The 25663-nt window shown below is 32.0% G+C and overlaps 1 protein-coding gene and 1 non-coding gene across 3 annotated transcripts in view; both read left to right on the top strand.

The window, feature by feature from the left end:
- Positions 1–4204: 4204 nt before the first annotated feature.
- Positions 4205–25663, top strand: part of jus (EB domain-containing julius seizure protein) — a 236467-nt gene continuing 215008 nt past the window's right edge. The window contains exon 1 of one of the 2 annotated variants that reach the window (XM_089632310.1): positions 4205–4534. The gene's annotated coding sequence lies outside the window, so the exon portion shown is untranslated. Of the gene's footprint in view, positions 4535–21621; positions 21736–25663 lie in introns of those variants that run through there. The other variant, XM_089632309.1, reaches the window with a different exon arrangement.
- On the top strand, positions 17588–17659 carry TRNAH-GUG (transfer RNA histidin (anticodon GUG)). Its single transcript has one exon. It is a non-coding gene; the product is annotated as a tRNA-His (tRNA).

Here is a 25663-nt window from a genome sequence, read left to right as displayed (position 1 = left end):
GGACACTGCAATGCTGTCCGAAACGTTGGCTAAAGAAGGAGTTAGCGCAACACGGCATAATACCCCAAAAACAAATAACAAAAAAAAAAAAAAGCCGTCTTGTAGTTAAATAACTTCATGTAATCTAGGTCAAAGCGAGAGTTTGAAATGCTCATTCCTGGTATTGTTACATTTAAACGTGATTTTTAAACGAGTAGCTCTCGGAGGTATATGAAATCCAATGACGATAATTACACCTGAAAAAAAGATCAAATAAGCTTTAATTAATATAAAAATAAACGGCCTCCATGGTCGAGAGGTGAGGCTGTTGACTACGTATCCGAAGGTCGTGGGTTTGAATTCTGGCGTGTGCAAGTAAATTTGAATGGATTTGTGTTGTTTTACAATTATTAATTTACTAAAATTAATAAATAGCGGATTTGCGGCAAGTTCCAGAGTTGCAGATACTCTCAGAATCGCCCGTGCGAAAGACCAAAGAAATTCGCAGTGTTTTATGACTAGATCTGAATAGCCAAGTACTTCCCCACCTTTATCTTTCCCATCTCCTTCCCCTTCACCTTCCTTCAGCCTCACTGGCGATATCACAGTCTCACATGCTATGGTATCTCCAGTTTGAGACGATTGGGAGCAGTTGAAAATTTTGCGCGGAACGCACTTAAAAAAAGCTTTCAAAGATCCTCGCATTACCCTTTCTGTTTTCCACAGCTTTTTCTTACGTACAATCAATCATCTTCGTTAAATATTAAAAAGTTTTACTTGGTAGAATTATGAATTTTTGTTTTAAATTTTTTTTTTTGAAACCTGACTTAGCAATAGATAACAAAAAATGCAATTGTTAATGCTCTATGCAAATGCACTTATTGAATAAAACCTCATAGGTGTATGCAAAAGCAAGATTATTAAAATTAGTTGCCACTATGTGGCCGGGAAGAAGTTTGACAAAGCTTTTCTATGGAGAAACATTTCACGTGAAATAACGTAACGGAACTTAATCATTACCAAGTACGGTTTTATGGCTTATGAGAAACTATTTTTTTATCGTCAAAAATATATCAGGAATATAAACATTTATAGCTTAAGATTTAAAAGGGAACATTAGATACAATAACAATTAAATTCAATAGAAAACAATGTATAACGGCACATGTTGCATTGAAATTGCTTCCTAATTACAGTTTTAGATAAACATGAAAGTGGTCTGTTAATAATTTAAATGAGACGAAATTAAATGGTTATTGTTGGAATTGGGTGACTTTATGTGTAGTACGGAAAGAAGGAAAACTGAAAGACCAATGAATTACCACTGCATCTCTGCACACAACACAATCACAATATAGTAATTTCCACTGCGATAATCGCTACGACAAAACGAATGAGTACCTAAAATGATGAACTTACAAGATAGTCAACTTCCATCTTTTCAAAGATTATATACACGAAAAAACAACTTCCTTCCAGGGTCGTCCCAATCATTCTTCCGTTTTTAATTTTCAAAAAAAATTCACTCGAATTGGCATTATGTTCTTGCATTGTTCTAAATTTCAAAAGTACTTTTATCCATCGAGGTGATGATTAAGGCTATCTCTACCTACGGTAGGAACTGGATAAACGACATCCCGGTAGAAACTAAGCATATATCCTCATTTCAAAACCATACAATACAGTTATAAATAGAGAATAATAGTAGATATATTTAAATTGCAAATAAGATGCATTACTAGGCGACCCTGTATCGAAGCCGAATGTTGAACAAAGTAAATGAACACACTGTATATGATATACCAACACATATAATATATAAGTTCCAACGAAACCATTTACTTACCAGTACAACATTACTCATCGTCAAACGAACCATAATTTTATATGAAATTCGCTGGATTTGAGTGAGTTCACTGGTTATTGCACGACCTTTATATAGTATTCATTATTTAGTGGCGATTTTTAATTGATTTTAACTTTTTATTTGTCTTGTTTCATCGGGTAAGTTATTATATAGCTTAAACGCAAAATATCTGACGTTCAAATCTTATCTTACTATGTATTCACATCTATATTTCATCTTACTGTATTTTCATTTCCTTCATTCATCATCATCATCGTCGGTGGATAAAACCGTCACACGATTAGTCCATAGTAGTCCACAGAATATGGAATATGGGAGCCCTCAGAATGATTAAGGTAATCCTTAAACCATCGACCACTCATGGATTGATAATTGAGACAGAGCCATTAATACTCCAGATAAACCAAAGGTTTCCAACATTCTCTGGGTAACCGCCCACTTTCCAAGTATATTTTTCTTCAACGCCCACTTCCGCCTCTCCATTAACTCTTGACAGGCCAAGACGCCAAGTAAAACGTCTGTAACCAAGTGGATCTTTCGACAACCCCATGATTTTTCTGTCTCATGGGCTTTTATACTAAAGAAACTCCAATTATTCAGTCAATTATTAATGGTAACTTGTGTATCTGCGCAGGAATACGTAAAATACCAAAATGATATGTCAAGTATTTTATCTAATATAAGGAGGATAGTAATTCTGGGCACTACCTACTCCCCCACTTGGCTGCGGGATAGTTTAAAAGCTTTTTTATTTATTTTAATACATAAGGCACAACATATAGGTCATATTTTTATTTACGTGTGCCATTAACACGAGTATAAAGTGTAAATAAAGAATATCTAAAAAGTTTGTGAACAAAAAATATATGAATTCAAATATACGGCGTTGCGTTGTACGGCCTAATGTGTGACGTAATAGTTGGCTTATAAGATAATAGGAGGCATCATAAAAAACTTTCCAGCCCTATTTGGAGAATCCGGTAGAGAAGACTAAAGTCATTGAAGAGTTGTAGGGCCATCGGAAGCCAGAAATTATCCTAACTTAGCACTCAATAAATGAACAGTATAACAAATGGAAGAAAACAAAGAAAATGCGGAATTTATTCCCCCAGGACTTCCGCCAGCTTCCCTTCCATTTTGCTTCTTTCATCAGACGAGAAAGAAAAAGCTCCCACTTTGGTAAGGAGATTGGAATTTGCATAAATTCTTCAGAATCTCCTTTCTTCGCATCGGGTCTCTACGTTTCTACTTCACCATTACCCCTTAATGCTTTTGGGATTGTGCTTTGTGCTATTGTTTGGAATTATTTATTTAAATAATTGATGAATATTGTTCTTTGCAAAGCATTATTTTTCACCTTTTTCCAACAGCTTACCTTTATTCTTAAAAGTTCTGATTTAAGGAAATTATTCGAATTTTAAAAATTAACAACATGGGTAGCAAAAACAAAAAAGTTTTAGTAATAATAAAAACATATGTGTTTTATTATTTTTCTTTCTTTTTCGTAACAAATAGAGATAGTGATATCCTCACTGGGATCTCCCGTGCTAAGGATCCATTTACATATGGTTAAAATTTAATGGTATGGATAATGTACAGTAATTATAAATATATTAAATAGTGTTTTATATTATAATAAATAAATGTGGTGTTTTAAGTGCAGTTGTGTGGTTTTGGTTTCAGTCTGTATTTGTCGTCAGTATTAATATTATCTATTTCTGACCCCTGAGATTTAAATGTTATAGTATAGTTGTGAGTTTTTAATAATATTTTGTTGTAGAGTTCAGTGTCAAAGTATATGGAAGTATTTTAGCCCAAATTTTGTATTTGTAGTTGCTTGTTGGGTATGTTTTTGACCCTGAGATCTAGCGTTTCCAATATGCGGTGTTAGTTGTTAAATTTATGTTTTGAATTTATGAATATAAAGGTGTCTTGTTTTAGAATAGAGTTCTTTCATTGACATGATTTTACGTTTGTTGAAGATTTCGTCAGTGCTAGTTCTCACAGGTGTATTAGTCCTATTTAGAAAAGCCGAACTCAATAGTCCTTAAAGTGATTGAGTTTTAGCTTTAGGTTTCCAATTGCTATTAGAAATAATGTTATCGAGGCATTTAAAGGCAACAAAAGGCGTAAGTAAGTTTTCTTCTAGAAACAGCGCGTACGTGCAAACCCGCAAATTAAAAAAAGCCCAGTAGTTTGATTCGCTCCCTTCGCTTAGGCTCAGGCCGAGGGCTTTCTTCGATTTCACAACAACACGAAGTTGCGCTGGGGAGGAAATAATTCCACCCTACGTGGCGCAAGCGCAAAACTGTCTGGAAAATGCGTTACAATACGGCAAACAGTCAGTCGTGACTCACTCTCCTAGCCTCCCAGTCGCCGCCCGCCGGCCGCGCCATCACTCGGTGGCAACAACAACACAACTATGTCAGTCAATTCGCAACTAACTTCAAAGTGAAGTAATGTTCTTTTTTCCAAAAGTGATCCGCCGCGAAAAAAATAATTAGCCCGCGCCGTTTTTGAATCGTCACGTTGGTAGCGAAAAAGCGCGGTATTTTTTTACACGCTGCAGTTGTCAAAGTCTGTGGTGTCGATCGAATCGATTGTCTCTGGTCTCATTTATTTACTTTATTTTAAACAAAGTGGCTACGCTGGTGCAAGCGGGTAGGGAGGCGAGGGGAACATGATATGGTGAGTTTTCCTTATCTCTGACAAACTTTGAAACCATTTTTTTATCGTGTTTCAACTTCTGTATAAACTCACGCACTTTTGACGCAGAACACATACAAACATAGTCTACTAATCAATAATTAAAACAAATTCAACTACTCCTTAATTTTAAATAAAATGATTCTTGTTGCGTATATTTTTTAAACATTTTTTATAATATATTTTGCCGTCGACTAATAAATGCAAGTATGAAGTTCATGACCTGATTTAAATGGAATGAAAATTTTTGACATTCTTTTTAGAGTATTAGAATAATGAATAACCAATTTACAAATAGAACTATCCAAATGTTGTTACTCTTAAAAGTGGACTGACCAATTCAAAATTACACATAAAGCAAAATCTTTGCTAAGTTCTCTTTGTTTTTATTCCTGCACCATTTCTTGGCAGTTCCGCATTGGATATTTTTGCTTTATTTTAACGACAAAAATGGAATTAATGAATGAAATACACACTTTAACACCACTTTACAGTCCGTTCTAGCACTTTGGCGGCTATACAAAGGTTGTGAGAATACACAAAAATTAAAAAGTTTTCTTAACACATTTTTCTACCACAAAGTTACTGGGTTTATGTATCAAATTATATTCAAATCTAATAAAGCCATTGTTCCCAGAATTGATTATGTAGCTTTTCTTTGTTTGTAAGAAATATTCGAATTAGTAATGAATAATACTTACCTGACAAAACTTTCAAATAGCTGGTGAGTCATTGGAATTTCGCTTCTGGAATATTTTTTTTTACCTAGTGTTGTTTTTCGGAACGTTTTTCCAACTACGAATTTAAGAACGAAAGAAAATTTTGAGAAACGTTTTAAAATTTTGTTGACATGTTATCATGTATTTTTCATCACCTTTATTATTGATTCGGCATTAAAAAATGAAACGCATATAGGTATGTATATATATTTTTTTAAATTTATTTTATAAAATACAGTATAATATAATGCCAAATATAATTATTTAAATTTACATAATAAGAAGATATTTCAAATAATAATTAAAGTAAACATGTTTACCATTACGATCCTTATCTGTGGTGTGTATTAACTACACATTGCTTCTAATAACTTTAATAACTCTATAAATATAATACATTCTGGGTTCAGATTTTAGGTAATCCTCCGTTATACATTTATGGACTGAATTAAAAAATAAAATTTTACATAGTCTTCGAATTCAATTAAAAATCAGAGATTTTTGTTAAAAATCGGAAACAAATACACCAATACAATCAACCATGTGACACTGTTACGCGAAGAGTGTGCGAGGAAATGACACGCTATTGATGTCCCGCTTTAATTCGCTAGAAATCCACACGTCCGCAGTTGTATTTTGATTTAGACCATCGATACCTACGACCGCATAGCTGTGTGTGTGCTAGCCGCCAGCCAGTCGGTCGCGGACCGTCGTTAGATGTGTACCCCTCGCACGTTTTTTTAGCCTCTGTCGATGGTTTTTTCTTGTTTTCAGCAATTAACTTACAATTATTATCACTTTTGATATAAATATAATAAACATAAGTGATTAGCTATGAATATTCATATTTTTCCGATGTTAAATCGCTTATCTTGAGATTTGTTTTGACTACACAGCACCGGAACGCGTGGAATTTTTTAGCACAGTAAGGGAAGGGTTAAAAAGGCCTACAGAAAAATCCACTATGGTATATATATATATATCTCCTAAAGATAACCCCCAGCAACGCCGGGTAAAAGTCAGCTAGTATATCATATGAACAGCAAGAACATTGCTTACGCTGTCCTCGAACTGAGAATTTGTTTATTTCAAAATATTTTTATTAGTCAAATTTTATCAAAAATTTGTGACTACAAGTATCTTTTTGATAAACTTAATTTGTCTCTGTAAAATAACCTTTGAAATAAATGATTTCTTCCCCACCACCAATCAGTAAGTTTTTTGTATTTCTCCCATAGATTTGGTTTCCATTGCTGTCAAACGCATTTTTCAATGTAAATGTATTAATATATACCATTACTGCGGCGGACAACAAAATTCAATTCTGTGGGGGATTTCGAAGCTTCATAATTTCAGCAATTTGCTTGAAGTCTGAACAAACTTTCAGCAGGCGGTTACTATTTGATTGGTAAGTTTGTCTTACCTTATACCAACATCCTCAGTTACCTGAAAACTTTCAAAATAACAAACAGTTTTTTTAAATTATAGATACAAAACTTTACTAAACAATACAGCATGAAAATCTCGTTATTATTAGCTTATAATGGGTATTTTCACAAACTATGTGAATACCGTTAAAATGCGTGGAAAATTTATAGTTTTTATTTGACCGAATTTTTTAAAATATTTTCATTCATAATTATTGATTTTAAATACCGCACTTTCTGAAACGGTTCCAACTGGCTACAGCGTCGTTATGACATAGAAAACGTCACTGGCTTGCAAGATGACCGTCACCAATATCGCACGGAGTGACGTCAACGCCGCCGAATTCACGAATAAAAACGAACATGTTGGTTTGGCGGCAATCCAAAATGGCACATTTTAAATGGTCATGGAAAATTTATTCGTCAACATGAAAATAAAATAAAATTTAAACATTATTGAATTTATTTGATTATTTTTTTTCGAGGATAAAAACAATGTGAATACCCTACTAATTAATTGTTTTTTTATTGCAAAAATGTAGAATGTTGAACAAACAAAATTAAAATTTCAATTAGTTAATGCTAGAAACTAAGATGTAAGCGCAATTAAAAAGATAAAACAAAGACTCCTAGATGGAAACAGAATATATGACGCTAGGGTGAATGGCAGAAGAAGTCGCGGTCGTCCGAGGAAGACCTGATATGATCAAGTGAACCAAATATTCGAGTCGAGCCATTTCAAGAGTCAAGACACATACAGAAGGTTAGAAAATAACAGAAGGTTATGCAGGAGAGGATGAATGAATGTGATTGAAACAATGCATGTGTGTCAAGGGAGAGTTGTTTAGCGGTCCGTTATCCCTGCCTACTCTTACGGGAAATGACTTGATGGTTAGTTAGTTGGAAATTAACATTTGAAAAGATTTGCGATTATCTAAATACTTTGCGACTTATAGCTTTTTTATATTCAAAAGGAAAAATCCCTGCAATGTTTTTGTTGCTTTACACATACAGTTTTTCAAAGGGAAAAATCCCTGCAATGTTTTTGTTGCTTTACACATACAGTTTTTCAGAGAGAAAAATCCCTGCAATGTTTTTGGTGCTTTACACATACAGTTTTTTATGGGTAAAAATCCCTGCAATGTTTTTGCTGCTTTATACACACAGTTTTTTAGAGGGGAAAATTCCTTCAATGATTCTGCTATTTTATATACCTACTTGATATTTTACGGAAAAATCCGTGCAATGTTTCTGCTACTTTTTGCATAAAGATTTTGGGACGGAAAAGCTAAAGCGAAAAAATCGTGCAATGTTTTTATATCCACATAGATTTTCGGACGAAAAAGCGGACAATGTTTTTGCTTTTTACACACACAGATTTTTACATGGAAAACTTCGTGCAATGTTTTTGCTACGTAATACACATAGATTGTTATGTTGAAAAGCCGTGCAACGTTTTTGCTGCTTTATACATGCAGATTTTTGGATGGAAAAATCCGTGCAATATTTTTAATATTTTTTCTAGAATAAACACTTATTATTATTACTTCATACGTTCATACACAGAGATTTTCAGGACATGATGCTGCAGGACAATATATGGAGTACATTGGATATCAGATCTACTTTAGAAATTTAATTTATTACTGTCAAATAACAAAGAAAAATTACTTAGCTTTTATATTCTCAACACGATTTTCCGACATTTTGGTTGAAAAATAAAAAGTTTATTTTATGGCAAACTTCCAAACTCTTTCTAAACTAAGCTTTAGAGGTTTTGCGAACTAATTTCAAAATATTTGTAAATAAAATATATAACGTTTTTTTGCAATTATAAATTTACCCGCGTTATTTAGTACAATATTGGTTTAATCACTTTTTCAATAAAAAATATCAAAACTATTGGTTCTCAAACATGTTGAAATTTATTACTATTGTAAATTAAAATAGTGGTTAAAGCTAAGTAATTTATTTCTCTTCTTTGTTCCCTTCCCGCTCCAACAGCTAAAATGTATATATGTCTGTGAGTATTGTGTATCTTATGTTTTTTTTAATATTCTCCTGATGAAGGAAAGGTTCTTCCGAAACCTATATTGTAAATTATGGCGAGCAAAAAAGTTAACGCTTTTTTCAAATACAATGTAATAATTTGAAATTATATTTTTTTGTGAAAATTTCTTTTACAGTGTAGATTACAAAAACTTTTATCTGTATATTGAAGATGTTACGGTTATGTCGAAACCGGTTGGTGTATCCTCGTAAATAATGTAGTGGCATACAGAAATTAAAAGTATTTCATGAGTATTGCGTCGATTGCGTGGTCCATTTTATGCATTACATATTTTTATAAACAAAATTGAAAAAAAATTACATATCTTGCAAATCGCACAATCGATTTAGTAATTAACATTGTTTTGTTTACAGATTGAACAATTTCTATTTCGAATTTTTAGTGATAAAAATATCTTTAACTTTACTGCAAAAGAACTGGCAACATTGCAATTTGGCAGACTGGAGCATGCGCATATTTAAAATACCTTCGAAATATTCCGAAATTCTATGAGAATTTTTTTATTATTAACAGCTTACAACAGATAAACGACATTATTTAACTGTATAAACAATGCATATCTTTCCATGAACTATTTTATAGCTGTTAAATTTAAAAAAATTCCCATTCCTTTAAAAAACAAATTACGAAATGGATCCTTACCAGAGATGTGCTTTATTTCAAATAAATCCATTTCAAATGGAAATGCAAAATGCAAAATGGGTATTTTCCATTTTGCATTTTAAATGCTTTTCTAAAAACCATTTTGCATTTTGCATTTTAAATGCTTTTCTCAATGCATTTTCCATTTTAAATGCCTTTTGCAACATTCTTCCTACTATCTCCACTCATCTTTTTTTCATAAGCCCCAAATATCAGTCGGTCCTCAACCTCGCTATGAGAGATAATTTACAATTGTCAAGTTGCTCCCTGGTAGGAGCCCTGGCAATTGAGTGATACCATTACAAAAAATAGTGATTCAAATACTGAACATGGGGTCATGACGCACAGTGGGCTGAAAATCGCCTTTCATAGACATAGAGACTTGAATTTTCAAGGGTCTTTTTTGACTAGAAATGGATTCTGCTGATCATTACTATGCTATAAAATTTCTTATGAAGCAATGAAGGAGTTATAATTTTTTTAAGAAAAATTTGGATAAGAATATAAATAAGGATATAGTGGCCAACCTTATGATTCCAGAGATAGCCTCACTTTTAATGTCAGTGCCATACAAATTTATCTTAAAAAAATGATAACGCCTTCATTTGTACACGCAATTGCTTCATACAAAATTTTATAGAATAGTAATGATCAGCAGAATCCATTTCTAGCCAAAAAAATACCCTTGAAAATTCAAGTCTCTATGTCTATGAAAGGCGATTTTCAGCCCACTGTGTGACGCTGTAATATTAAATGTTAGATAGCAGTTTCTATGTTTTTACGTTGGCAACATTAGTCCCGTACAAATTTTTTGTGGTTTCATAATCTGTAGTCGTGGTTTTTTTGTATTTACCATCATGTAATATGTTTGTTCTACATTGATGCCCATTATTAAATGACCAAGTTGTTTAAAAATTCTATAATTATTTTAATTGTTTGACCTGAGAAACCATTTTGCATTTTCAATGCATTTTGAAAATAGGTATTTTGCATTTTGCATTTGAAATGCTTTTCTAAAAACCATTTTGCATTTTGCATTTTCAAATGGAAAAGTTTTGACCCATTTCCATTTTGCATTTCAAATGGTTTTGGGTACCCATTTTGCACATCTCTGATCCTTACACAAGGAATACATTACACATTCATTCTAAACTCTATCAATTTAATCACCTTTCAGACAAAACATAATATATCCTTATTCCCTAACTTAGCGGTATGGTACGTACATAATTAATTAGTGTGATCTATATACTAATAATTTCTGAAATTTTTCATTTTCTCATGATTCTCTAACTTCTCCATCCTCTTCTTGCAACCCAAACTAGCTATACATCATTTTTATTTTTTATATTGTAGAAATGCGTAGATTCTATGTCCGCAAACTGTAAAATTCACCCGCTATAATACAGGGTCATCCCTAGCATAGAGGGTGAAATATCACAAAAAACCACATGTACTGTCTAAATCATGTATCAATAAAATAAGTAAATAAATGCCAGTTTTTATTTTACATTTCTGTTTGTAAGGTTTCACGTACACGGTTGTTTTGAAATTGTATAAAATTTTCGCCACGTTTATTAGTCAGAATGATAATGTATTAGTATAATGAGAAAATATATAATTGGTTTCTCAGTTAAGTAAATTGCACATGTATAAACCGTATAAACAAAACATATTGTAAATGTTGATTTCCCCAAAATAAGAACAATTAAAATAAATAATATTCTATCACAAAGTTAAAATGTTAATTATATTTTGACACGTTCAAAGGTTCAAGGTAAAATATCAATGTCTCAACTTAATTTCTTTTTAAAAACAGTTTCCAAAACAGCCTTACCACGGTTGATTGAATGGTTGATGATTGTATCGATTAAAACATTGAAGAGTAAACAAACGCATTGATTTTACTTTTGTCTACATATAAAAAGTTTGTGGGATTGTGTAATGTATTTCTAAGACGCAATTGAAACATTTCAGCCAAGTCTTGCACCTTTATTTAATTCACAATGAAAACCTTATCAAGTTCCAACGTATATTCACCTGGCACTCAACCAAGTATTTCACTGGCACCAAGTCATCTTCAGTATTCACTGGGCCTTAGATTAACCACTTTGCCATTTAACACGGAATTGTTTATAAGTGAGCACCTCTGGGAAAGATCAAAGAGAAAATGTGTATGGAATAGAAATCAAGAAGACTTGTGAAGACTTGACAAGAAAAGAGGTGTTTGAGGGAACACAAAGGGACTCTTGAGAGGCCTCACAAACGACTCTAACAACTCTCGGTACGAGATTTCTTACTTTGTGGCTAAACAAATCAAAGAAATTGCGAAGGTGTGATAATAGGACTATTTTGGCTAGATTGTGTTATTGTTACGAGTACACTTGGTGAAAAAATATAATCAAAGACTTTGAAAAATATATTTTTTCATAACAGAGCTTTTCTTAGGGGCTATTGAGGTCAGTATGAGGGTGGCGAGAACATTAATTAAATAGAAATTTTTGAATAAGACGTGTTTAATTTTTTTCCACGTACTAAGAGTCGTGCTTATTTTTGAAATATCTTAATGAGTCAAAACTCAAAATATAATATTTTAATCATAGAATAAAATATTAGCAACTCTCAAACATAAAGCTACATTTAGAGGCGCCACTGCATAGTAATATCTTGTCGAAACTTGTTCCACTATTAGAACGCGATAAGCGGTGCGAGTAGACCGGAATCGGTAGTTTTAGTTAGCGTTAAGAGAGTTCGAGATCAGTTGGAGGTCAAAAAGCGAAACCTATTTTTTCGCTTCATGTCTCATCTAAATATAACATCAATGCTCTCAAACGAAAATTAGAATATCTTAATGAGTAAAAACTCAAATTGTAATTTTTAATCAAGGAACGCAATATTAATGACTCTCAAACAAAAATTTGAAACAGAAAAATGAGAAAAAGATTTGGTCACATCTTGGATTGAACCCAGGACCACAGCCTTGCTGGGGCTTTGCTCTACCACTGAGTTAATTTAATTCAATCAATTTTATTTATTTATTTTAAAAACATTACAAAATTAGTCTTTAACTCTTGACAGGCCAAGATGCCAAACAAAACTTCTGTAATCAAGTGGGTCTTTTTTTGATTTTTCTGTGTCAAGTTATTGTTTGAGAGTCGCTAATGTTGTATTCAATGATTAAATCATTTATACGCTACATATGTTTCAATATGCGTATTTTCAAGAGTGGTGTATAAAATTCAATGGATTCTAGGACAACACGTTGCCCATTTGAATAATATTATGATATAAATAGTTATTTTCTTCTGTTGAATCGATGACCAAGAACACATATGAAAGGTGAAAGCCATAGACAAGAAAAAAGTGTTTACAAATGAAAATAATTCCAAAATATTGGACATATTTACGCTTATCATAAGAGGTTTTAGAAACTCATTTCCAAGGCCGAAAAAGCTACCTATATAAATTGTATATCCGCTCGCGTGCCCCCGACGTTTGTCGCTTCTAACACTCGATCTTCTAGAGTTCAACAGCTCTGTGTTTCCTCCCTCCTACAACGCGGGTATTTTCAAGACCCGTGTTCACTCCTTCCGTGTATGTCCTTGTTGTATACAATTTTATTCGAAAAATATTTGGGTAGCAGGTTGTTTACAATTTTGTGTAAAAATATCATCGTGTTCAAGGTCAACATCTGTTTCACCGTTAGCCAATTTAGTTCGTTTAATATTTCATTTACTTTTGAATACCTATTTCGTCTGAGTATTGTTCTCATTGCCCTATTTTGGAGAATTTGAAATTTATTTTGCTCTCGGTCGTTACACAGGAAAAGGATAGTTGAGCAGTAATTAAAATGTGGAGCAATAATGGAGTTATAAATGGTGATTGCAGTTTTTTCGGACAGTTTTTGGCGAATTCTTCCCAAAAAAGATTTTTTTTCCAATTTTCTTTTGGGTATATTCCGCATGTTTGTTAAAGTTCAGTTTGGAATCTATTATAACTCCCAAGTATTTTATATTGGTAACATTTTCAATAATTTCACCATCAATTTTGATTTTGCTTTCACTGGATGTCTTCTTATAACCAATTACCATACATTTTGTTTTTTTTTGTATTTAATTTAAGCTTATTTATTTTTAGCCATCTTGATACATTATCTAGTTCATTATTTAAAATATGTATTAGTTGTTCATAGTTTTCTCCAATTATATATATAAGTGTATCATCGGCAAATAGTCGTACTTTGCATTTTGAAAATATTTTCACCATGTCATTAATATAGAGTATGAACATTATTCAACAAAACTTTCTAAAACGTTTACATTTTCCACGGGGAATATTCCACAACTGGCTGATTATTTCTTTGTCTCGGAAACTTTTACCTTGAATGTTTTTCAATTTATCAAATTATCCCCAGTTAGATTAACTCATAAACTTGATTTGTTGAAACGTTTTGCTTCCCTGAAGGAGTTTTTTTTACCAACTTGGTGATAAATAAAATATGAGCGGTACTACAAACAAAGGAGATAAGACACCCTTTATGGAAGTAGATCAGATAAGTACCAATGAACGTCCATTTGTCATTTTGTCGATTGTGGGAAAATATTAATATCAATCGTTGATACATCCAACGTGAAACTTCGTTCGGGAAGCGTATTCTGAAATAATACATACTAGAAAGCAGAAGAGCGTACTAATCGCGTATACATTCAAAACTAAGTTGCCCATCGTAGTGTTGGTAAGTATATTGTATATTTTCTAAGGACAGGCACCTGGAGGATATTCGTAAAATCGGTCTTAGGTTGGGGTAATTTAAAAAAAAATCATATGAATTGATTTTATTGTAGTATCATAAAGACAATTAAAAAAAAACCAACCTAAGAACTTAGTTTTTATTAAATAAAAGTAGGTTCTTAGTTTGTTTTTATATTTTTATTTTGTATTTTGAAAGTATACAAAGTAACGGTATAGGTATACTTTCTAAAGAATTAGATTATTTATTTACACTTCTGAATTTATTTATTAGTACACAGTATTAGGAAAAATAAATCGTTATCAAGAACGAGGATTTTCGGACTATGGATGGCTTTAAAGAAAGTAGCCTTCTCAAGGGGGCTTACGTTGACTTTTCCATATATAAATATAATGCAAGCACGAGAGGTTCCATTGAAATCAGAGTTAGAAGAGCTTCTCGCTGGGCGTATGTAGATACGATAGATAGATACACTATACAAATTGAAAATGTTCCCTACTGTTTGATAGCCACCCCTTGTCTGGAGTTCACAGATACTTGAATAGCACTTCCTTGGGTCACTATTAGTAGGAGTAGCAATTATCATTGCCCGCACTTTTTCACGCCATAAATAATTATTTATAGTATGCAGAAGTATCAGCCAGCATGTAAGTGGTACTGTTAATAAGAAAATAGCTCAAGAAAAATGATAAATTTGTATTTAGTCAATGTCCAAACTCTGGCACAAAATACATTTTGTGGTATAAAGACGACAAATCTCAACTATTTTCTTATTGCGAAAATAGTTTAACTTGTGGTGGCAATGGTTATTCTTATTTTTTCGTTATTTTGTTGCTATTTAAATACTTTAATGTTTTTAAAATTAAATGTAGTTCTACGAATTAAAGACAACAAATAACGTAATTTTGTAACAATTTTAGAATAGTGTACAAGAAGAGAAATTGCTATTTTTTAGTTTTTCTCTGTATCTTTTATTCATTGTTATTCTGTCTAAATTATTAATCATTATTATTTGTTTGATTACTTTTTGTTATTTCAAAATATGGGATAAACTATTATTATTATAAATAACCATGGTTATTATTATTAGTATAATCTTTCCTTTTACCATACTTTCCATATTTTACTATTATATGGCAAAATCCTAGTTAAAATTAATAAATTACAAAAAATACGGCGAATGGTAAGGTAAAACATCTTATTTCTGACACTGCACCAATTTTTGATATTTATAACTTATATTATTATATTACCAACTGAAGCTACATTCCTACGTACATTGATATTAGTGTATTACGAAAGTAGTACCTTTCTTCTTCTAACCCATGTGTAAAAAGGGAAGTATTTGACCCTTAGTTCTACCTACATAATATTTTGTATACCACGGCACGTGTAATTGTGATATTGTAACACAATTTGTACATTCTGTGATGACACACTTCAACAACGTTTTGTGTATAGTTTTTGTATATTTTTAATTAGAAGATTGACTATATTTACATATTTAAAATAAAAACTTCATATTTTAATGGACTTTGTTTGTTTTTGAGCAGTCGAATATTGATACCATTTTTAACAAATTTACCATATTTTTAACATGTTTGTCAGAAAAAGATGCATCTCAATAATCATATTTATAATGCTGACCGTTATGTTAGAAATGGATATTTATCGTAATTTGAGGGGTTTTAATGCTGACATAAACAAAATATTTAGTTATTTACTTAAAGGAATTAACTATAAATATTCGCAACCTTAATTTACAAACATTTAGGTTTCAGGTTTTTCATTGATTGATTTTGGTATGTCAGAAATACCTACAGATATGTCAAATATTAAAAATATCAGATTCACATTGATTTTGGTATGACAGAACTACGAACAGCCATGTCAAATATTAGAAACACATTTATTTTGGTATGTCAGAAATAATTGTTTTGTTAGAATGATAAAAATATGTAGCCGAAATAAACTATTCACAAAGAGAGATTTTATTGTTTGAAATTAAACACCGTTTCCAAATAACAAAATATCGTGTAACTAATAAAAAGCAATTTAAAAAAAAAAATACTGAAAACATGAAAAAAAGTAAAGACTAAATGTATAACTTGACAGAAATAAGGTGTTTTACCTCACGGTGTATTTGTATACGACGATGTTTTTGTATGACCAAGCGTATGAAGCTCCATTTGAAAGTAGTTACACGATAAAGTAGTAACAATGTTTGTACAAAAGTTGAATACAAAGCTGTCGTTGAAACTGCAGCATGTGGACGTTGTGCTAACTAACTTTATTAATATTTTCCTTTCCGAAATAGACTGTCCAATTTTGACCAAATTTTCTAAAGCTCGGAAGCAATTTTACACCGTAGAGCCGTGTTACGCTTTTTATGTAATTTGTCAAAATTTGTCTGTCTGTGATGAAGTACGTAGATATATTTGTTGTTTGTACGGTAGATAGACCGTCTCTCAGTGGTTTCCCACAGCTTTTTCTGTAAAAGAAATTATTTTTAAATAGCTTTATTTGAATTTCACCTTTAATATCGGGAATGAATGACTGTAAATTTTGGAAACATAAATTAACCCTCTTCCTGACATCTGATCGAGCTGAAACTTGGCAGATATACTCGTTGCCGATATGCCTTCTGTTAATGTATTCTATCAACTTTTGGTGGCAATTACGGACAAACTCGTGGAAATATACGCATTTCTCTGAAATCGGATGACATTACAGCAGTTAATTTATGAAATAAATGTAAGTCCTACCCAATCGAGATTTGGCTCAGTTGTTAGCGCGATTGACTCCAGTCTCTGGGGAGGAAGGTTCAGTCCTCATTCAAACCAAAACATATATATTTTTGTATATTATATAGTTTTAAATGCCATTTTAAAAGTAGGTACTCAGTAGTAAAAAGCCAATCCCTGGGGAAGAAGGTTCAATCCTCGGACAAACCATAAAAAATATTTTAAAATTAATAAGAATAGTTTAATAAGAATAAATAAAAACTTTAATTTCTACTGGTTGATTTAAAAAAATTATATATTCAATTATATTGAAATTAAAAAATAAAACTTAATAATACGTAGATACTTAATCAGATATTTCAAGATATAGAAGAGCTTACTAACTATTTTTTTTTTGTTTATAAAAATAAAAATTGCCCGATATGAGTATCGAACGCAGTACCTTTATTAATTTCACTATTATCAGTTGTGGCGCATTTAACCACGGAGCCACGATACCGACCAATAGCTGCAATAATGCCCGCGGTCAACGAGCCGTATCATTTCGTAAGACAGCAGACCAGTAAAACTGACCAGTTATTATAAAGTACTTGTTGATAAGAAGCTGTGAAAGTAAATTACTTTGAATAATAAAACCGTAATGTATTTAGAGTTGCGGTCGATGCTGACAAGTGCTCCGATAGCCGTGATCGTCTAGTGGTTAGGACCCCACGTTGTGGCCGTGGTAACCCAGGTTCGACTCCTGGTCACGGCAGTGCTAATACACTGTCATGGCGGAGACTTTTTTTTAATGTATTAATTATTATTAATTTTTATTTTTTTATTTTGTTATTACCCTATATTCTTTAACCCCTTAGTCCTCTGGCATATTGACCGATATGTTTCTTAAAGACACTGTCAGAAAGTCAGAGAATTTTTATTATTTCGTCTTCGCAATAAAATCCAAATAAATTCAATAGATTAGAACGGATCTGAAAACAAAAAAAAGTTTTCGATAGGTGATGAAATACACCTTAGAATTTTTATACTAGAAACTAGCTGTACCCCGCTACGCGTTGCTGTGGCTCAGTCTGTCTGTGCAGATAGAGATACAAAAGCGCGCGTTCTTTTACGTCCAACAGATGGCGCTGTTTTTAAAAAGCATATTTTTGCCTGTCACAGACCGTCAACACACCGGTATTTGAATACAACATTGTGTCAAAATTTCAAAGCAATCGGTGAAAAACTTTCTTTTTCAACAAACGAACATTTACATTTTTATTTATATAGATAAATGTATCATTTTAAATAATTAAAATTTGGATATCAAACATTAAAAAAGATAAGGACTCATTTATATAAATGCATCAAATTTTTCAGATTTTTTTAAGTTTCTGTAATTCACGTTGATTGAATGAAAATTGTCATGAAGCCTGTCAGAACTTTTCAGAATCACGGTTTTGATACTTACTTGGCAATAAATTAACATTGAGAATATTAACAGAACATGGCATTAAGTAATGTGACAGTAATTTTGATAGGAGATCTCTAATTAGATTTGTATCAATTGAAATGAGTTACGTAATTTAAAAATGTTTTGACGTGTATTTCTAACAGTAATTTAATCGTTTAGCAAAAAAAAAACGTTTTTGACCATCGTTGCGAAATTTTTTGTATTCATAAATTTTTAACGTTTCTAAGCCTTGTCATAAAATGATGCAAATCTAATCAATTGATGTGTTGTAGGTAACTACCCCAAAACAATAATAAAAATGTTGATTTCAATTGCATTGATCAGTGACGAGTATTTAAGTATTCAATTATATCTCTGTTCTGCCAACATTTTTATTTTAGCTATTTGGTTTGGGCATGTAGAGCGAATGAAAGAAGAAATGTTATGACAATGTTTGACGTGTATGGTAGAAGAATTCGGGGACGCTCGAGGAAGACATGGCACGATCAAGTGAACCAGATACTTATTTACATGAGGAGGGCCATGTCAAGAGTCGGAATAACAGAAGAGTACGCATGAGACGATGTGTGAATGTGGATAAGACGCGTTATAATATTGCATTCCTTTGTATAATAAATAAACTGTTTTGCGAATTGGCATGCCCTTTTTTGGTAGCCTAATTTCATTCCACCTTTTTGAGTTATTTCCGTGAACGTCCTTGTTGTATATTTTGTTTTTTTAGGTTGTTTATTATTTTATGTATAAATATCAGCGTTCAAGGTCAGCATCTGCTACACTGTCAGCCAATTCAGTTTCTTTAACTTTTTAGTTGCTTTTGAAAATCTATTTCGTTTAAAAGGAAGCTACAAGCCAAAAATGTGTATATTCTTGGTATACCTTATATATGGTAATAGGCATTAAAATCGCTTGAAAACGGAGTCTAGAAACGTTCGATTTCAAACACAAAACTGGTTTTTATTTATTTTGTAAATAATTTTATAAGAAAGCAAAAAATTTAATCAAGTGAAACTGTCACAGGTAAACTTAGCTATAATACTGTATTTTTTAAAGTTGTTTCCTTTAAGCGTTCATACGTTTCTATTGAGTAAATATTTTTTTTAGTAGTTTACATTTATATTTTTTATTGAGTAATTTATTTTTCTATTTTTATTCTAATCAAGTGAAACGATAGGAAAACCTTCAATTTATCTAAAAAATATTTCTTGGAGCTTCGCCTTAATTATTCTCATTGCTTTACTTTGGAGAATATCCAACTTATTTTGTTATCTGTCGTCACACAAGAGTGACTTTTATAATAAAATGTAGTCGGGTGTAGTAATAATGATTGTAGTTTTTCTGGAAGTTTTTGACATCCGCCATACATCATAAATACACATCCCTATTGACGTGTCGACTATCTGGTAGATGTTTTAATAATTCTAGTAGTTCTGTAAACAGTAGACCACGTGTCCAAAAATAATCTTTCAAAATTTCCCCTAAAATTTTAAAATTTTATATGATATTTTCATAGAACATCAATGGCTATTGTACAATTTGTCCAAAGAAACGTATTTATAACTTATTTTTTCAGTCAGGTAGGTAGCAAATAAATGCGACAATTTAACATTTGGAAAAGAATCTTTATTGAATCATTAAAAAGGCCGCCATCTTGAAATGGAAACAGAACGTATAAACAAATTTACGATTAAATGCAAAACGGTTGGAAAATACCACACGACTTCTCTACGAGCAGTCCGTTACAAAAAAGACACATTGTTTACAGCACGCTGTTCCCAATGAGTATAAAAAAACTCGGTCAACATCATAAAATAAGGAGAGAAAAAAATTATTACAGAGGCTTACGAAGTTGAAATGGAAGATATAAAATAGCCTTCAGAAAAGAAAAGTGTACGTAGATGCATTTGACAAGACTCATCGAAGTTAAAGTCCTCGAAAAAAATCTGATATTCATCATGTAAAAAATCAACTCTTAAAAAATATAGTACTTAACTATGATACATGTTTTTTAAAAAAAGTTTTAAAATTTTAAAAAATATCTATATTTTTTAATGTGTGTGTGATGGTTTGACTGAGGATTGAACATTCTTACCCAGAAACTTCAGTCGACAACTCTAACAACCTCGCCAAATGCTGATTGTGTAGGAACGACATTAATTCCGTATATTAACTGCTGTAACGTCACCCAATAAAAGCGAAATGCGTATATTTCCGAGTGTGTAAGCGTGATTTAGACCAAATGCTGATCGACATCGACAACGAGTCTTTCTGCCAAGTTTTAGCTCGATCAGATGTCGAGAAAAGCGGGTTAATTTCCACTTCAAATATTTTCATCCATTAATTCACGAAAACGAAAGTGAAATTCAAATAGATGTATTTAAAAATAAATTCTAAGATTTATTTTAAATTAATATTAAAACTTAAATTAATTACTCTTGCCGTTTTTGTAAAACAATTATTTCTGGAGCTTTTATAATGTTTAGGACGGGTTGTTTAACAGAATTTGAAAAAATCATCAAATTTCGCAGTTCATTTCCAAGCTCTGTGAAAATCCTATTCAAGTTTTGTTATTATATCACTAACTGACGTGTACCCGGCATTACTCGACTCTTCTCTGCTTGCAATAAATATATATATAATTCATTTATATATATATATTTATATTATACATTATCACGATTAAAAATTCACTAAAAGTTTATCAAGATACGGCCCATAATCCCGTTTTTAGTAATTATGATATGGGATGTTCCCAAACTTTCCAGACTATTCCCGAACATTCCACAAAATTCCAGAATGTTCCGGGATGTTCTGGAATGTTGTGGAATGCTCTCGAATACTCTCAAATGTTCTGGAATGTTCTCGAAATTTCTAGAGGGCGAAACATTCAGCAATTATACCTTCAAAAGCACGCCCTTCAGATAAAAACGGAAACCTTCTTCGTGGACGGGGGATAGAGGGCTACCACACCATATAACTCCCTAGATTGTACCGGGACTCGTTTCTGAGTTTTTTAGTCACTAACTTTTATATATTGGGCCAGTTACTTCATATAACTGATATAATAACAAAACTCGAATAGAACTTTTACAGAATTTGAACAATTCATTAAATTTTAAAACAATCCATCAAATTTTAAAAATTAATTTTCAAATTCTGTGAAACAACTCATCCTTAGTAATTTTGTTTTAAAGACTGTTTATCACACATGATAAAATTGTGTTGATATTAGTAATGAACCCAATAACATTGGGCATTTATCAGTGGCATCATCATCAGTCTACCGTGTTTGTTCGCAGAAACAACATCAAATAACTCCAAGCGCCAAAGTGTTTGTGGATTCGTAGAAATAAAAATTTGCAGTGTTTTATTTTTACCGTGTAAGTCTAAACATATTTTGACTTTAAATAACCATTTCAAATTACTTTCAAAATATTGCGAATTAATAATACGTTGTAAACAAGTGATGTAATAAAAGTATTATCATCTTTAACTAGATAACCTTTGCAGATAATACTATACATAATGTTTGTTGTAATGAGATATAAAAGAAATACCTATATATTATTTTAGTGGGTAACAATATTTGGGAGACGGGTTCGGGTGACCATTTATTTGACAGCCAGATCGGGAGAGACTGGTTTGAGGAGACCTTTTGATCCCTCCAACTGGTCTTTCAACCCATAGCCTTGCACCTCAGCCGGAGGGATATATTCATACGTCCGTCACTCTTCGACACATTAATATCTAGATTCCTACCTACCTCTCATACCTTTTTCCTTCCCCGAACTTCCTCTTCTTAAAATAGACACAGCCCTGACGGAAATTATTTTCCTCGGGGACTCAGTAAAAAAAAATTTAAGTGTATCTTTTAATTTTTGGAATACTTTAATGAGTAAAACTTCAATCTCGAATTGCAATATTTAATCATTGAAGACAATATTAACGACTATCAAACGAAAAATGTGAAACAGAAAAATTCGAAAAAGATTCCGTCACATATACAAGGTGGGGCAAAAGTAATGACCCTATTGGAAAACGCTATAACTTTTGCAAATGGCAACAAATGTCAATTTGGTTTTGACTTTTGTGAAGTAAACAAACGCAGAATACAAATTGAACATAAATCGGTTTACTTCGCAAGAACATGGAATAACAAGCAGTACCAAAGTTTATCATAAAAAAATATTACAGCAAAAGAACATCGAGTGATTACTTTTGCCCCACCCTGTAGGAATTGATCCAGGACCTTCATCAAGATCGGGTATAATCTTGAAAATCACACATAAAGATAGCAGCCAATAGCCAACTATGCGTTCAGAAAATATTGTCAGCTCTTATCCCCGGTAAGGCTGAGGTCCTGTGTTCAATACCTAGATTTTACATTTTTCCTTCGAGAGTCGTTTATGTTGTCTTCAATGATTACATATTATTTTTTTTTATTCATTTTGTATTTTTTGTGAAATTGTGTATTGAAAACACATTAAAATTACATGAACATTATTTAGTGTTTACAATTGTAGTCCTACAACGTTGTCAAGTGACAGAGAATCAATTAAATTTAAGTTCCTGAACTTGCCAACCTTTAGAGTTGTACGTGTTGTGTAATAATTACATTCAGAAGAAAGATTTTTGTTTTCTCTCTGCAAGTACGAACTACGTCGCAGACGGCTGCTTATCAACTATTTTAGTATCAACCATAACATTGAATTATTTCTTGTAAACAATCATGCAAAACCTTTGTATATTCATGACATATATTTAAAAAAAAATTACAACTTTGTTAATCAAAAAGAACTCATTATTATATGATTTTGATTGCTGTAGGATTATGAGTGTAAGGGCAAGAATAAAGAGTTAAGTTAAAGTATCCACTTTAAATTTACCGTCAATATCCACTTATATTGATGGTAGTAGGATGGTAAATTTCAGCTCAAGACAAGCGTTCACAGGTTATTGTCTTTCAATTTTTCAAATAGTATTGAAATTCGGTATGTTAGACTAATTACGTACGACCTTTTTACGTGCATACCGCACAAGATCCCAATTCAAGAGTCCCAATTGCTCCCAATCTTTTGGAACCAGTGAGACAATGGCATCCACAATCGGATATGTAGTGAGGCTAAATATGGCGAGAAAGTACAGGAGATGGGGAGGAGGAAGGTAGGGAAGTACTTGGCTATTCAGAATGGTGGTCTTACACCAGAGCGATACTGAGAGTATATTCCACTCTGGAACGTGCCGCAAATATACTAAATATATATTTTTTAAATAATTTGTTAACGCCCTTCTTAGAGGATTTACATATGAAGATGAAGAGTAAAAATTATACAGTACATACTTACTGTACCTACATACATAACTAAACTGTCTCATTAACAATATTTTGCATTTGTTAAGTGATAAATTAAACATGTTCACTGACTCGGTATAATTATTTCCTGCCATAAGTATTCTGGGCAATGAGCAATACAGGTGGTAGTTAGTCCCAGAATTTCTGCACTTTATGAATAATTTATGAATATAAGACAAATTAAAAAAACAAAATTAACTTACTTACTTATTATTAATTAAATAAATTGAAAGATAATAAACAGGAGAGTTTATTATCTTTCGAGAGAGAGAGTATTCGGAATTATAAATTTAAGAATATGAACCGTGTCCAATTATAAGGTGTTTGTTATTTTACCCTAACAACAACCAGTTTCAAAAAACCTTCGAATAAATGCCGGGAGATTAATGCCCATCACTGCGCAAATTGTAACAAATCGTCGGGTTTATTAACCCAAAGGATTAAACGGGCTTCCAAAGCAATTATTGTTGGGCTCTCCTGTTACATAAATAACCGTACAAGGCTTGGTACGAAAAAAAATCCCTTATCATTTTAATTTATCAGGACCAAGTTTCTAAGCTTTTCGTTATCTAATTATATTATTATTCCGGTATTCTCCTGTTCGTGCTGTTTCAGATGTTCTACGTACAACATCATTCAACTGAAACTCTTATCTCTTCATATTTTCCTGAAACAAACTTTATCATCCTTCTTGTAATCAGCTTTTGACAGTAAATATATTTTACTTGTCGATTATTTGCAACTATCCCCCATTCGAAGTCATCACGTTAATTTAGATCGAAAGCATTCGAAGTCATCACGTTAATTTAGATCGAAAGCCCATCCCTATATTTTTGCAACCCTTAATTTGATTCTAACATATTATATATTAAGGTTACCCAGCATGTATTGTCGTGACAATTACACAACGGTTTCAGACTAATAGTTCTATTGTAAATAGATAACATTACATTGGTTAATCGTAACTATGTTAGCTGATGGCTTCGATGTACTAATCAAACATTTTAACAGTTCGTATTTTAACGAGGTTCTTCATTTCTTTCACTAACTTTGTACCAATGTATATATTTTTTTTCTTTTATCTTGTTTATCTATTACCTTATAATTTTAATTTTCTTTTTTATTTCTATATTGTACTATGACTATCAAAATCTCTCATGTATTTAAATGATACTTTTGCCGTTAGTTTTCTCTTCTCTAAATAGTATAAAATAAAGTCGCTATCTGGGTCCGTCTGTTTGTGCGCTTTTAATAGAGTTTTCTCTCTCGTTTTCCAGAAATCTTCCGAGAGGTTTAAATATAATAATTGTATATTATATTTATAGAAAGTAGAGAAAAGTCGAGCATCGCCGGGTTTCTAATCAAATACGCCATTGAACGAAATTTGAAACCCAGAAATCATCTGCTATTATCCGCTGGACTATGGAGACTATTTTGGTTACTTTATCTTGGTCTTATCGAATCGTATTTACCGATTAGGATTTTTACATCGCAAGGAAACGAGCTCATTATAAAGCTCTTATCCTTTTAGCACTTACGAGTACTTACGTTCAGTCCTCGTAGTTATCTGAGGTGATATTATTTGGAAGAAATCAAGACACAGCTTTCACTTCATTATGTTCCCTTATTAAAGTTTTGAGAAAAGGAATTAAAGATTTTAATCTCTCGTGCAAATCACCGAGTACCTTTTTAAAGTTTATATTTAATAATATCAAATACAAATTCTGTCGTATGATTATTATTAAGGGTGTCAGCTGTTTTGACTTCTAAAGGCATTATCAAACTGTGATGAAGCTACTTACAGATACATATTTACATAACGTCCATGAAGGTACTTGTAATGAAAACAATTTAATTTAATTTTTATTACCTATAATATATTTGTTAAGATTTCAGGAAACGCACTCCAGTTTAAATTTATTCGAATTTAACAAGTTTCTCGATAACTTTTAAGT

This window comes from Hesperophylax consimilis, chromosome 6 (assembly GCF_061612785.1).
Source record: "Hesperophylax consimilis isolate HC1 chromosome 6, BYU_Hcon_1.0, whole genome shotgun sequence".
In the NCBI taxonomy this organism is placed as follows: domain Eukaryota; kingdom Metazoa; phylum Arthropoda; class Insecta; order Trichoptera; family Limnephilidae; genus Hesperophylax; species Hesperophylax consimilis.
Note: the sequence above shows the minus strand (reverse complement) of the source record. Positions and strands in the feature narration are given on the sequence as shown.